The following is a 14,204-nucleotide window of genomic DNA, read 5'->3' on the forward strand; positions in this document are numbered from 1 at the left end:
CCGTGGTGTTCTATACTTGTGTTCCTGTTTACGATCTCTAAGGGATTATTGTGGGCCTTTGTTGTAGAAGTCTGATTACATACCTGTTCCCTCTATGCTGCTGTTTCTGTTGTTGCTGTTTTCTTTGTGGTATAATGTGTAGTCAAGAGTTTGCGTTGTTCCTTTTTCATGTATTTTGGACACTGCTCCCACGTATATGTTGACTATTACAGTGTTCGGAGTTTCTACCCTGTTAAACCCTGTTATATGATTGTTAGGTATTAGTTGTGTATAAAATATATGTTCTAGGTGTTTCAGAATAGTGCTACCATTCTGTGTTTATCTTTTGTCTTCTGACTTACTTCGTTTAACATAACATGATCTAGGTCCATCCACGTTGCTGCAAAGTCTGTGATTGTATCATTTCTGACTGCCATAGTAATATTCCATTGTGTATATGTACCACATCTTAATCATCCATTCATCTGTTGGACATCGAGGTTGGTTCCAAGATTTGGCTATTATACTGAGTGCTGCAATAAATAGTGGGGTACATACATAGTTTGGAATGAATGTCCTTCCATCTTGGGGGTATATGCCTAGGAGAGCAATTGCTGGGTCAAATGGCATCTCAATTCTGAGTTCTTTGAGCACTCTCCAGACTTTCCTCCATAGGTGTTGGACTAGGGGGCATTCCCACCAGCAGTGGATGAGAGTTCCTTTCATACCGCATCCCCGCCAACAAAGGTTGTTTCCATTATTTTTGATGTGAGCCATCCTCACTGGTGTAAGATGGTATCTCATTGTTGTCTTGATTTGGATCTCCCTGATGATGAGTGAAGGTGAGCATGTTTTCATGTGTTTGTTGGCCATCCTTCTGTCTTCCTCAGAGAAGTGTCTATTCATTTCATCTCCCCATTTTTTATAGCTTTGCTTGGTTTTGGGGGGCTCAGCTTTCTGAGTGCTTTGTATGTTCTAGATATCAGTCCTTTATCTGATATGTCGAGTGAAAAGATTTTTTCCCATTCTGTTAGCTGTCTTCTTGCGTTAAGTAGGGTTTCTTTTGCCATGCAGAAGCTTTTTAGTTTGATGTAGTCCCATTTGTTTATATTTGATGCTAACGTTCTTGCCATTGGTGCTCCATTCTCAAAGACCTTTTTGATATATAGGTCTTCGAGTGTTCTGCCTATTTTATTCTCAATAAACTTTATAGATTCGGGTCTGATTTCAAGGTCTTTGATCCATTTTGAGTTGATTTTTGTATAAGGAGTGAGGTATGGGTTGATTTTCACTTTCGTACATGTGGTTTTCCAGTTGTACCAACACCATTTGTTGAATAGGCTTTCTTTGTTCCATTTCAGATTCTTGCCTCTTTTATCAAATATTAGTTGGCTATATACCTGGGGGTTTATGTCTGGGAATTCTGTTCTGACCCACTGGTCTGAGGTCCTGTCTCTGTTCTAGTACCATGCTGTTTTGATTACTATGGCTTTATAGTATAGTTTCAAGTTAGGTAAGGAGATGCCTCCCAGCTTCTTGTTTTTCAGTATTTGTTTGGCTATCCTGGGTCTTTTGTGGTTCCAGATGAATTTTGTGATTGATTGTTCTAATTCTTTAAAGAATTGTGTCTGGATTTGGATAGGGATTGCATTAAATCTATATAGGAGTTTGGGTAGGATAGTCATTTTGACTATGTTAATTCTACCTATCCATGAGCATGGGATGTTCTTCCATTTCTTTAGATCGTCTTCAATTTCTTTCTGAAGTGTTTTGAAGTTTCCCTGGTATAGGTCTTTCACTTCTCTTGTAAGGTTGATTCCTAGATACTTGATATTTTTTGATACTATCTTAAATGGAATTGTATATTTAATCTCTCTCTCCTCAACTTCATTGTTTGTATATAGAAACGCTACTGTCTTTTGTGTATTGACTTTGTAACCAGCCACTTTGCTGTATTGGTTAATTGTTTCTAGGAGTTTTACTGTGGACTCTTTAGGGTTTTCAATGTATATCATCATATCGTCGGCAAATAGAGATAGCTTGTGTTCCTCTTTCCCAATTTGAATTCCTTTGATTCCCTTCTCTTGTCGGATTGCTATTGCTAGGACTTCTAAGGTTATATTGAATAAGAGTGGAGAGAGTGGACAGCCTTGCCTACTTCCTGATCTTAGTGGGAATGCTTCTAGTTTCTCACCATTAAGTATAATGTTGGCTGTAGGCTTTTCATCCATTTATCATTTTTTAAAAGCCACCATGGATTGAGATAGATTGTCTTTAATCATTCTTTATAACAACTATTACTTACCATTTTATCACTGGAATAGGCACAGAATGAGAAATAAAACAAAATCCTCATAGTAGTAAGCATATAATAAAATTCAAATATGGCCTACTGCATTAAATAAATGAACCAATAGTTTTATTAAATGAAAGTGAGATTAGGAAAGATAAATTAAAGACTATTTTGCTTGGTTAAAAAAGGTCATTGATATATTCAAAGTATAAGAAATTTTTATTTATTCATAAGTGCTATCTGTCCAAAATCCTCACAGTAGTTATTCCTTCACTATACAGTTGAGAATATGAACTTAAAGACTATCAAATATTTTTGAGTAAATTAAAAACTAATACATAGTCTATACCAAAAAGTAGAATTTAATTACCTTAAAAATCCAAATCACATTACTTGAGCATAAATGCATTTTTATAATTTTAAAGTAATTATAACAATATTAGTTTTAAATAATAAAAAATTACTGGAGATTCTGTTAGCATAGATAATAAGTGAATTAAAATTATAATTAGCAGTTTCTGAGCAAATGGTGCTTGAAAATGACAAATGCAAATAGTGCTTAAAAACAATGCTTTAAATATCTCTCTTATTTATAATTATTAATTAGAAAACTGCTCTTTAATAAATTGAATCAAGGAAAGCTTCAATGCAGCTAAAATTATCATAAATTTGAAATTAGTGTGTCCTAAATTATGTTTTGTTTTAAAACTAAAGGCTTGACTTACATTTTAAAATTATAAAGCTTTGTTTTTTATCTGGTTTCTCTCCTATTTTGCTAAAAGTAAACACATTTGTGTGTGTGTGTGTGTGTGTGTGTGTGTGTGTGTGTGTATGTGAGATACATCAATGGTATATTGAATTGATTTTTTGTTTTTGTTTTTGGGTCACACCTGGCTGTGCTCAGGGGTTACTTTTGGCTCTGTGCTCAGAAATTGTTCCTGGCAGGCACCAGGGAAAATATGGGATGTCGGGGCTGTCCTGGATTGGCTACGTGCAAGCTAAACACCCTACCACTGTGCTATCTCTTCAGCTCAGTAAATTGAATTGAAATCAGAATTTTTTTTAACTCTTTTGAAAACTTGTTTATTGAAAAGCATAGGAGATCTATATACCAGCCTTGAATATACTTATATCACTAATCTTAATTTACACTAATCTGTTTGTACAGAATAAGGAAATTAAGACGTTATTCATTGTCAGAGATAAATTATTTTTCTTAATATTAAATATAATATATTCTCATTATTACTATATTAATCATAATATATCTGCTACATATCCAGGTCATAGCAAATCAAAACTGTGATATGTATGCACATATATGCATGCATACATATATGCACAAATGTACTGTTTGTAATGTAATTATACTACTAATGATATCCTAATATCCTTGACCAAAGTTATTGTTTCTGTTGTACAATTTGAAATATTAAGGATCAATATGATGTGATTACTCTTACTTGGAAATACATATGTAAAAAACATACTTTTTGTTTGTTTTAGGGCCACACCCTGTGGTGCAAGGGCTTACTCCTGGCTCAATCAGGGATAACTTCTGGTGATAACTTCTGGAAAAACATATGAAGTTCTGGAGTTGGAAACCTAGATGGTTATGTGTAAGGAAAGTTACCTACTGCAAATTTTATAGACTATCAAATTCAAGGGAAGACCAATGAAATATGTTACAAATAATATGAAAATGCAGGAGAATAATTTATGAATTATTCACAGAAGAGCTCTCAGTCCTATAACTTTGTCTGTTTTTATTTGTTTGTTTGGTAATTTATTTATTGCCATTTGGGGGATTAAGTTCATGTCTCTTGCAAGCAAGACATGTGCTTTGACACTGAGCCATGTCCCAAGCCATCTCTCTGCTTTAAACATGTATAAATGGAGACCCAATAGTACACTTGCCTTGCATGCAGCTGACCTGGGTTCAATTCCAGACATTCCATATGATCCCACAAGTCTACAAGTAGTGATAGATGAGCACGGAGCCAGGAGTAAGTTCTGAGCATCACCAGGTTTCAGCCCCAATCTAAAACAAGCAGAAAAGTATAAATCAAAGACAAAAATGTCAAAATCTGGATGATGTCGTTCAATTATAACAATGAGTTGGTATTTATTTAATTCTTATACATGAGACCCTATGCCAAGTGATTAATGTGTCTTGTCTTGTGTGTAATTAGGTAAAAATGAAATCCATAGAAACTTTAATCAACTTATTTTATTAATAAGAAGCCTGAAGTCTGGAGATGTGAAGTAGATCAAAAAAGTTATACAGGAGGGCCAGAGAAGTGGCTCAAGTGGTAAGGTGTCTTGTGCATGCTAGCCTAGGACGATCTTCAGTTCAATTCCCTGGTGTCCCATATGGTCCCCCAAGTCAGGAGAGATTTCTGAGTGCATAGCCAGGAGTAACCCCTGAGCGTCACCGGGTGTGGCTCAAAAACAAAACAAAACAAAAAGTCATACAGGTATTATATGAAGGGGAATAGTAGATAAAAATAAGATTCTTTCAGGAGCCTCTTACACATGTCAGAGTATGCTGACTGATCTCCTTTGGTAAGGAAATTGAGTACATTATTACCAGGTTTAGACATATGAGTTACTGAAGGACATTTTTAGAAAAATAATGAAAATGAAGAAATAAAGTTGAGTCTGGGAACATTATATAAATATCACATTTTTGATATATCATTTTTCTTCAATGATATAATTTTTTTCAATGATATAATTTACTGCTACTCTAAGTCTAAGGTTCAAATCCTGTCTCTTCTCAAGATATCTGGTGAAACCTGAAGAAAGTTATGCAATCTCTCCATCGTTCCTTCTCATAAAAGACATAATTGACTTTTTTTGTTAAAACTTAATAGTAGCTTTAATAAATATTAAATATCTTACAATTGGCCCCAGAGAATAAATTGGGGTTGGATGTGAATCAAGGTCATAAATCTTTAGAAATATTTTGAAAAATTGTGTGTGAGCATATAGAAAATTTAAACATATCTATACCTAGGTATGTAAAAGCATCATATTATTTAATAAAATTTAAAGCAAATTAAATATGACCTTACATCCCTGTTCTGTCTTGGACAATAATACATCCAAGCTTGATCATCACTGAAACTCTCTTGGTTCTATCCTTGGGCAGAAAGATATTTCCCAAAATTTCCTGGAAGCTTCATTCACATGAATGAATTAGCAGGTTGGTTATGCTCTGCACAACCTCAGGGGCACCATTCAGATCTCAAGAGGCTTGACCACATTCTTAGAACAGGAGGGAGAAAAAAAAATAGAGTATGAAACAACCCACCAATTAACATTTCAATAAATTATCTGGCAAAATGCTTTTTTTTTTTTGAGAGAGAGAGAGAGAGAGCGAAGAATGTCCATATCTTTCATTAGATTCTCAAAGCAAAGAGGGAGACTGATTTGATCTAGTAAAAGAGATGGATGTCAAACCTCTTTGCTCCACAAAGCAGGAAAACATCACATTTGCATTGATTATAGGCCCTTTTCATAGTGCTGACACATCTATGAGCTTTGAGTGGCCTCATTATTTTTTTATTAAATTGGGTCAGGGTGGGGGCCCCATTCAACATAAATGCAGATGGGGTCATTGTGACTGAACCTCAATATACACAATAGGCAATAAATTCTGGGAAATGAAATCTGTCATCAGACCACTCTTTCACACAACAAAAAACCCTAGATGGTGTATAACATTGGGTCTTGAGGCAAAGATGTCTCCAAGATAAAGAGACAAAATTGCATTCACTGCATTATAAAGCATTAGGGGTGGAGGAGATTCTTCTCTGGACAGAACAGGAAAGCACCAGTATTGTTTCAGAAAAACTGTATAAAACAACTGAGCAGAAGACTATGTACATACATAATGAAAGAAGCTTGTAGAAAATACAGTGGTTTTTCAAATTAAAGTAGTTACCTGAATGATAGCATCCTTTATTAGACTCATCTTCAAATCCAGGGAGAAAGTGTTTTCAGATGAATAGTTGAGAAAACACTCAGGTTAATAATAATAATAATAATAATAATATAAAAAGCCTGCATAAATTCTTATCTGCCAATTTTAAGAGTTCATTAAAATAATCATTTTTACCAGCATTTAATTTTTACAAACGTCAACTCATCAGGCCTTGATTCATGATTTCAGATATCCATCCATAATTAATCTCTTGAGTTTGAATAGACATAAGTAGGTAATAATGAACAGTAGTGAGTGTCCAAATTATATTTTTATTATTGTTCTTATACTAAGTAAAGTCCCACTTTGAATAGCTATTGTTTTTTGAAGCATTTGGAAATCCCTATTTGATGAAAATTTGATTTATTTTTTTGTCATTTGATTCAACAATATTTTTTTTTTGGTTTTTGGGCCACACCCAGTAACGCTCAGGGGTTACTCCTGGCTATGTGCTCAGAAGTTGCTCCTGGCTTGGGGGACCATATGGGACACCGGGGGATCGAACCGCGGTCCGTCCAAGGTTAGCGCAGGCAAGGCAGGCACCTTACCTTTAGCGCCACCGCCCAGCCCCTGATTCAACAATATTTAATGAAAAAAAAAAACCTAATTTTAACATGTTGTATAATCATACTTCCATTTATTTCCAGAAAAAAGTTCCTCTACATATTGAAGATTTTACACTACCATGTAAGCAGCTTGACTTAATGCAAATTAAGTGATTTTTGAAGCTGTATAGATTAATATAATATAGTCTTTTTGTTAAACTGGAAAGCAAAAGTAGCATAGAGTGTTTTAAGTAATATAAGTAAAAATTATACCTCAATATCAGGGTATGGTAACTACTAAATACATAGAAATTTCCTTACTTCAAAGCAAAAGTACAATCAGCTGACACTAACACTTACCTTGTGAGTCCTAAAAAGACGAAATTTTTGAGTTGGTAAAGATCAGTACCAACATTTATTTTATAGATAAGGAAAACTGTAAACTTGAAATGATGAAAAGATTCGTCCAAGCTCAAATATCTAGGTTTCCAATGAAATAATTGGGTTTAGTGAACAAATTATAACATTAAGAGAGCCCCAATTTTCTGTGTCAAGTAATGATTTCTCTCCTAGAAGCCAGGCCTATGACCATCGGTGACATAATGAAATGTAAATTGTAAAAATAAATAGAAATATTTATATAAATTCCTTTTCCACTATCATTTCATTGGAAAATATGTATCAATTTTGCTGCATGCTGAGAACTTGTTTACTTAGTTAAAATGACATTGAGTTATTCTAATCAATTCCTTACTTTATAATTTTTATTACATATTTAAGAAAAGGATTACTATATCACGTGGCAGATTCTGAAAAAAAACTAAGTCATTTAGTTGCTGAGTCATCTCTCACTCATTAGAAAAAGGAATGTGGCATTGTTGGGAATAAATTTGTTAGTAAATAATGAGGTTCATGAGCATATTTCTGATGTTTAATACTTATTCAATTGTATTTTGTTGTATCAACCTTACTACATTTTTATAAAAATACTAAAATGGCAGATTTGCACAGAAAAGAAAAACATATCAAAATGTATGAATTTTAAAACAGTGATTTCCTAGAAATGGTACTATGGCAGACCTGCCATCCTGGGGTTATTTAACAGCACTTCAGCTTATGTAATTACCACACCAGCCTCCCTAGCAGAGCCCATGAGGCGAGCAGGTCGGTCACCATGACAACAGATTCTGACTCGGAGTCCTCCCATCCTAACACTGCACAGAGCCTCTTCTTGGAAAAGTTTTTCATTTTCCAATTTAATTTTAAACTCATTCCCCCCAAATCAGAAAATTTGAGTATTTGTTTTAGTTTTCTTATAAGTAGAATCTGTCAGATCACATACAATTTCATGAACAGCATTGAAAATGCACTGCAAACATTTAAAAATGGTTGCTTTTCATTCTGCAAAACATTTTTGAAGGAAGATGAAGAAAATAACATTTTAGAATACAAACACCTGAAGAAAAATAATGAAGTAAACCAACTCTTTGATCTACATGTCTCAAAAAAAAAAGAGCTCTTTTATGCTTATATAAAAAGAAACAAATGCATCAGTCTTAGCAAATGAAATGCTATTTTTTCATTATTATTATTATTTTTTTTTTTTTTTTACAAATATGCATGTGTTTCAGGAGTCAATAAGACAGCTTAATCTCTAAAGTAGAGAGCAAACAAATTTGCTGAAGAGTGCCTGTTTTGCCATATCTCTAGGAGTCTGGGAAAGAAATTTGCAGAGATGAAAGACAACTACTTTGTCATTTCCTGTTTGCTATTTAGACAGACCTTGCAGCTGTGGTGACCAGGCAGAAAATGTTCCTGTGTTGCATAATGGAATTTCTCAAGGCATTGTCTCCCTTTCACTAACTGACTGAAAGCTAAAGGTAGAATTTTCATTTATCTCTGATTAAGAGTAAAAGTTTCAGAATTCATTTTTACTCTCCATCAAACAAAGAAAAGGCCTTAACAAAAACAGCACCTTGTTTACAAAGTAAGCTCAGCTGTATGTTGTTTGATTCCTTCATCATCTTTGCTTAAACTTCCTTTGATTGTTAGATGTCAATTTTCTTTTTTGTAATTTTTCTCACCATATTATTTTTTTAAAATATTTTTATTTAAACTTCTTGATTCCAAACATGATTGTGGTTGGAATTCAGTCATGTAAAAAACACTCCCCTTCACGTGACAGTGCAACATTCCCATCACCAATGTCCCAAATCTCCCTCCTTCCCAATCCGCCCTCGCCTGTACTCTAGACAGGCTTTCTACTTCCCTCGTTCATTCACATTGTTAGGATAGTTCTCAATGTAGTTATTTCTCTAACTGCACTCATCACTCTTTGTGGTGAGCTTTGTGTAGTGACCTAGAACTTCCAGCCCTCCTCTCTTTCGTCTCTGAAAATTATTGCAAGAATGTCTTTTATCTTTCTTAAAACCCATAGATGAGTGAGACTATTCTGCATCTATCTCTCTCCATTTGACTTATTTAACACAGCATAATTGATTCCAGGTACATCCATGTAAAATCCATATAGTAAAATGTCATGACTTCATCTTTCCTGATGGCTGCATAATATTCCATTGTGTATATATACCACAGTTTCCTTAGCATTTATCTGTTGTTTCCAGAGTCTGGCTATTGTAAATAGTGCTACAATGAATATAGATGTGAGGAAGGAAATTTTGTATTGTATTTTTGTATTCGTAGAGTATATCCCTAGGAGTGGTATAGCTGGATCGAATGGGAGCTCAATTTCCAGTTTTTGGAGGAATCTCCATAATGCTTTCCATAAAGGTTGGACTAGATGTCATTTCCACCAGCAGCGAATGAGAGTTCTTTTCTCTCCACATCTCCACTAGCACTACTTCTTGTCATTCTTTGTGATGTGTGCCAATCTCTGTGGTGTTATATGGTACCTCATAGTTGTTTTGATTTGCAACTCTCTGATGACTAGTGGAGCATTTTTTCATGTGCCTTTTGGCCATTTGTATTTCTTTTTTGTCAAAGTGTCTGTTGATTTCTTCTCCCCATTTTTTTGAATGGGATTAGATGTTTTTTTCTTGTAAAGTTCTGTCAGTGCCTTGTATATTTTGGAGATTAGCCCCTTATCTGATGGGTGAATAGTTTCTCGCACTCAGTGGGTGGCTCTTGTATCCTGGGCACTATTTCCTTTGAGGTTCAGAAGCTTCTCAGCTTAATATATTCCCATCTGTTTATTTATGCTTCCACTTGTTTGGAGAGTGCTGTTTCCTCCTTGAAGATGCCTTTAGTCTTAGTGTCATGGAGTGTTTTACCTACATGTTGTTCTATATACCTTATGGTAACAGGTCTGATATCTAGGTCTTTAATACATTTGGATTTTACCTTCTTACATGATGTTAACTGGGGGTCTAAGTTTGCTTTTTTTTAATTGGCTAACCAGTTGTTCCAACACTACTTATTGAAGAGGCTTTCCCTGCTCCATTTATGATTTCTTGCTCCTTTATCAAAAACTAGGTGGTTGTATGTCTGGGAACATTCTCTGAGTACTTAAGCCTAATCCACTGATCTGAGGGTCTGTCTTTATTCTAATACCATCCTGTTTTGATAATTATTGCTTTGTAATACAGGTTTAAGTTGGGGAAAGTAATTTCTCCCATACTCCTTTTCCCAAGGATTACTTTCTCTATTCGAGGGTGTTTATTGTTCTAAATAAATTTCAAAAGTGTTTGATCCACTTTTTTGAAGAATGTCATGGGTATCTTTAGAAGGATCACATTAAATCTGCATAATGCTTTGGGGAGTATTGCCATTTTAATTATGTTAATCCTGCCAATCCATGAGCAGGGTATTGTAGCCTCTTGATTTTGGTCTTAGGGTCATTGAAAGGTGCTTCCTTTTCTTGTTTGATTTGGATCCTTTTGTGAGAACCAAAGTCCCCTGGGCCTAGGACCAAGGTGGACCCAAGGCCCCAGTAAAGTCATTGTAAAACATTTTTCCACTCTATAACTTTACCATAGGCACAGGGTGTTAGCTCAAAAATAAAACCATAAAATGTATCTACTCTGTAAAGGATAGGACCCTCCCTGTATAGCTCTGATTAAATAGACAAATTAGGTGGGTCCAAATGTTCTACCAGATAAGGACTCCTGACACAAATTTTAGTCAGCAGTAAGTTGAGACATCAGCCGTCATTATGATGTGATTTCTGTTCAAGTTGATGAAATGCTTGCTTTGTTGTATTTACTAATGAAATGCTTGATTTGTTGAATCCTGTAAATTTCTATATATACTGCTTAAAATTTGACTCTGGGCCCTTATCACCACAGGTTGGATGGTACTTGGACCTCGGCTAGCCAACTAAATTCCATTTTGCATCTTGCCTTATCAGAGGTGGTATTTGACTCATCACAGACTCAGGTGGTCAACTTGGAAACTTAAACTTTCTTACTTTGTTTTCTAATGTTTGTATCCTATCCTCTATTGCCAGCTCTGAAGTAGGAAGGGTTCAAATTCTTTTTCATTTATTTTTGAGTCTACACCCTGCTGGTGCTGAGGGTTTACTCCTGGCTCTATACTTAGGGATCCACAGCTATTGATATTTGGTAACTATATGAGGTGTCAGAGAGCTAACCCAGGTCTGCCACATGCAAGGCATCACTCTACTTAGTTCTATTGTCTTGATCCTCAAAGATGCACAGTCTATCTAAAAAACAAATGTATAATACGTGCAAATAGATGTCACTTGCCCATGCACCAAAAACAATAAAAGAACCAAAAACTGACAATGAAGTCAGTTGTATTCCCGAATTCTCTAATTCCTGGACCCAGGTTATTTTCCTTCTTTTGTTTATGGTTTCCTCATCTGTAAAACATTGTATATCCCATTTCCTACCATTCTAGAGGATGCAAGTCCGGCGTGACTATACCACTGCTGAACAGACCATCCTTTTTATTTTTAGGTTCAAATTTATTTTAACATGAAGAAATTAAAACTAGAATTGTACTAAGATGTTTATACCTAGTAATTAAATTTGTCTGAGAAAGATGATGCCTTCTAATGCTCTCAGCATAACTCTGTGACTGTCTGTGCTCTCAGTTTGAGGGTCTTCATGAATTTGAACACCTGCTGTATAGTTTCAGTGAAGAAATGCCACAACTGGAACATGAGGTGTCCAGACCAGAGGATAGTGATGGTAGCAACAGAGAAATTGGTGCAACTGGGCAAAGCAATCACACTGCTAGGGCATTAGACCAGGCATACTTATAGAAATTTAGTGTACATTAACATAGTATACTTTCTTCAGGATTATTATCTACAGTTTAAACACAAAGAAACTGAGTTTTAAAGATGAAATAACTTTCCCATATTCACACAATTAGAAGTAGAATTGATCTGTACTCCTAAGTATGGTACCATTCAGTTTCTTATGAAGTACAAAGCAGAAAATGCAAGGTCTAGTAGTGATTGTGAGTATCCTCAAACATAGAAATTAAATGTGTGTATACGTGGAGACAGTGGTGGTGGGACTTGAAAGATCCAGAATAAAATTCAATGGAGTGTCAGCAATACACACCATTAGGGGGAGAATATATTCTCCCAATCACAGAGTTGTTCTTAGGGGTAAAGGAATTAGGCAAACAAGTTGCTATTGGTACTTCTATGATCTCCCCATAGACCATATGATGTTTCCAAATCACAGTGAAATTTTTCATTTTTTTTAGTGACACATGCAGTTGTATTTGACTTACTTGGGCATGGGACTTGGACTGTTGCCCAGGGCCCTTTGCTTAGAATGACCCATTACTTAGATTAATGTTAAGTTCTCATAATTTTAAAAGTCTTCACTTTTAAAGAAACACCACATTTTCATTTTGCATGGAAACCTAAAATTCAGGAGTTAGTCCTATGTTAATCCTGGAAAGTCTGGAAATCTTTGTAATTCCAATCTTCCAGGAGACACAAATTTCAATTTTCCTGTGGTTTCTTTGGAGCTGCAGTGCTATAAACCTGCAGTTGCCTGTTAATGAATTTGCATTTTACCGCAATGTAATACTTTCTTTCACAGGGGAAAGCAGTTAGCTCTCACTAATAGGGACTTTAATGCTATTCAGCCAATGTGCATGTGTATAGCCTTAAACTAAAAGGCCCAGAAAAAGCTTAAAATTTATCAGCAAGGTGAATGTAAGGGAACCTCTTGGCAGAATGATAAAACTTTCAGAGGAATTTGAAACTGGGTTAAAACCTCAGTGGGATTTGTAACTGGTCCCAAGGAGTGCTCCTGCAGACTAACGCAGGTACAAAGTTATCCAGAAAAATTGTATTACACTAGTTACCCAGAAAATTTGCATTACTCATCCTATAATATTTACACGATTTAGTCATGCTCATGGCAAGATATGCCAAAACTGTAGAGGAAAAACAAAAACAAAAACAAAACAAAACAAAAACAAACCAACATCCTGGGTAGAAGGAAGCCAATTTGCAAAATTCTTTATTTCTTCTCTTACTACCCGAGCAGTTTGGCACAAGAGTAAATAATTGTGCAACAGTGGTGAGTTCCCATGGAATCCATTGCTTCTGAAACCCTTCTCAAGGCAAGAAGAGTGAGCTGATTTTCTCCACCAGGGCAGTAAAGATACCAGTCAGTAGAAACTATGGGAAGGGAAGGGGGAATGGTAGGAGCCAATATCTCAAAGAAGACAAAAAGGGAATTTTATGCTTCTATCATTCAGAAGATCAAACTTCTATTCAAGAAGATTCACTAAGCTATGGTGAATTAATAATGATGGGCAACATCTTCTAGCATTTATGTGCTCCAGACACCCTGGTAACAGTTTTACACATGTCAATTTAGTTAATCCCCACAACCCATTGAGATAGATATTATTATTATCTCCATTTTAAAGGTGAAGGACCCGAGGCACAGTGAGGGGAAGCAGTTAAGTCAGAAGAGCAGCTGCAGGGCTGCGTAAGCTACAGGTTCATCTAGGACAATAACAGGCATCGAGGAGTTCCCGGTGGGGCCAGGCTGCGTGCAGCTGCTGTGTCTGTGTCCTGTTTGTCCTCACAATAAGTCCCCATTAACGAGGGAAACATGATTGGTCTCCCTGGCTCTTGCAACCTGAAAGAGCCTATAGAATACAGATCCTATTGTGAATGCTTTTGTAATTTGGAGATTCCCTCTTTCTAAAAAAAAAAATAATAATAAACAGAATAATCAGCCTCTTAATGTATCCAAAGGGAATTAGGAGAGAGATGAAGAAGCGGCTCCTGTTTTTGAGGCATTCGCAATCATTGTTGGTGAGACAGCCCCAACAGATGGGGAACAATAGTGAGGGATTCAAGGGCTGGTGTAAGCAAATGCTGCACTGTGGTCTTTGCCCTTGAATTGTGTGGGAAATCGCAGAAGGGAAGGAAGGG

This window comes from Suncus etruscus, chromosome 1 (assembly GCF_024139225.1).
Source record: "Suncus etruscus isolate mSunEtr1 chromosome 1, mSunEtr1.pri.cur, whole genome shotgun sequence".
NCBI lineage: Eukaryota > Metazoa > Chordata > Mammalia > Eulipotyphla > Soricidae > Suncus > Suncus etruscus.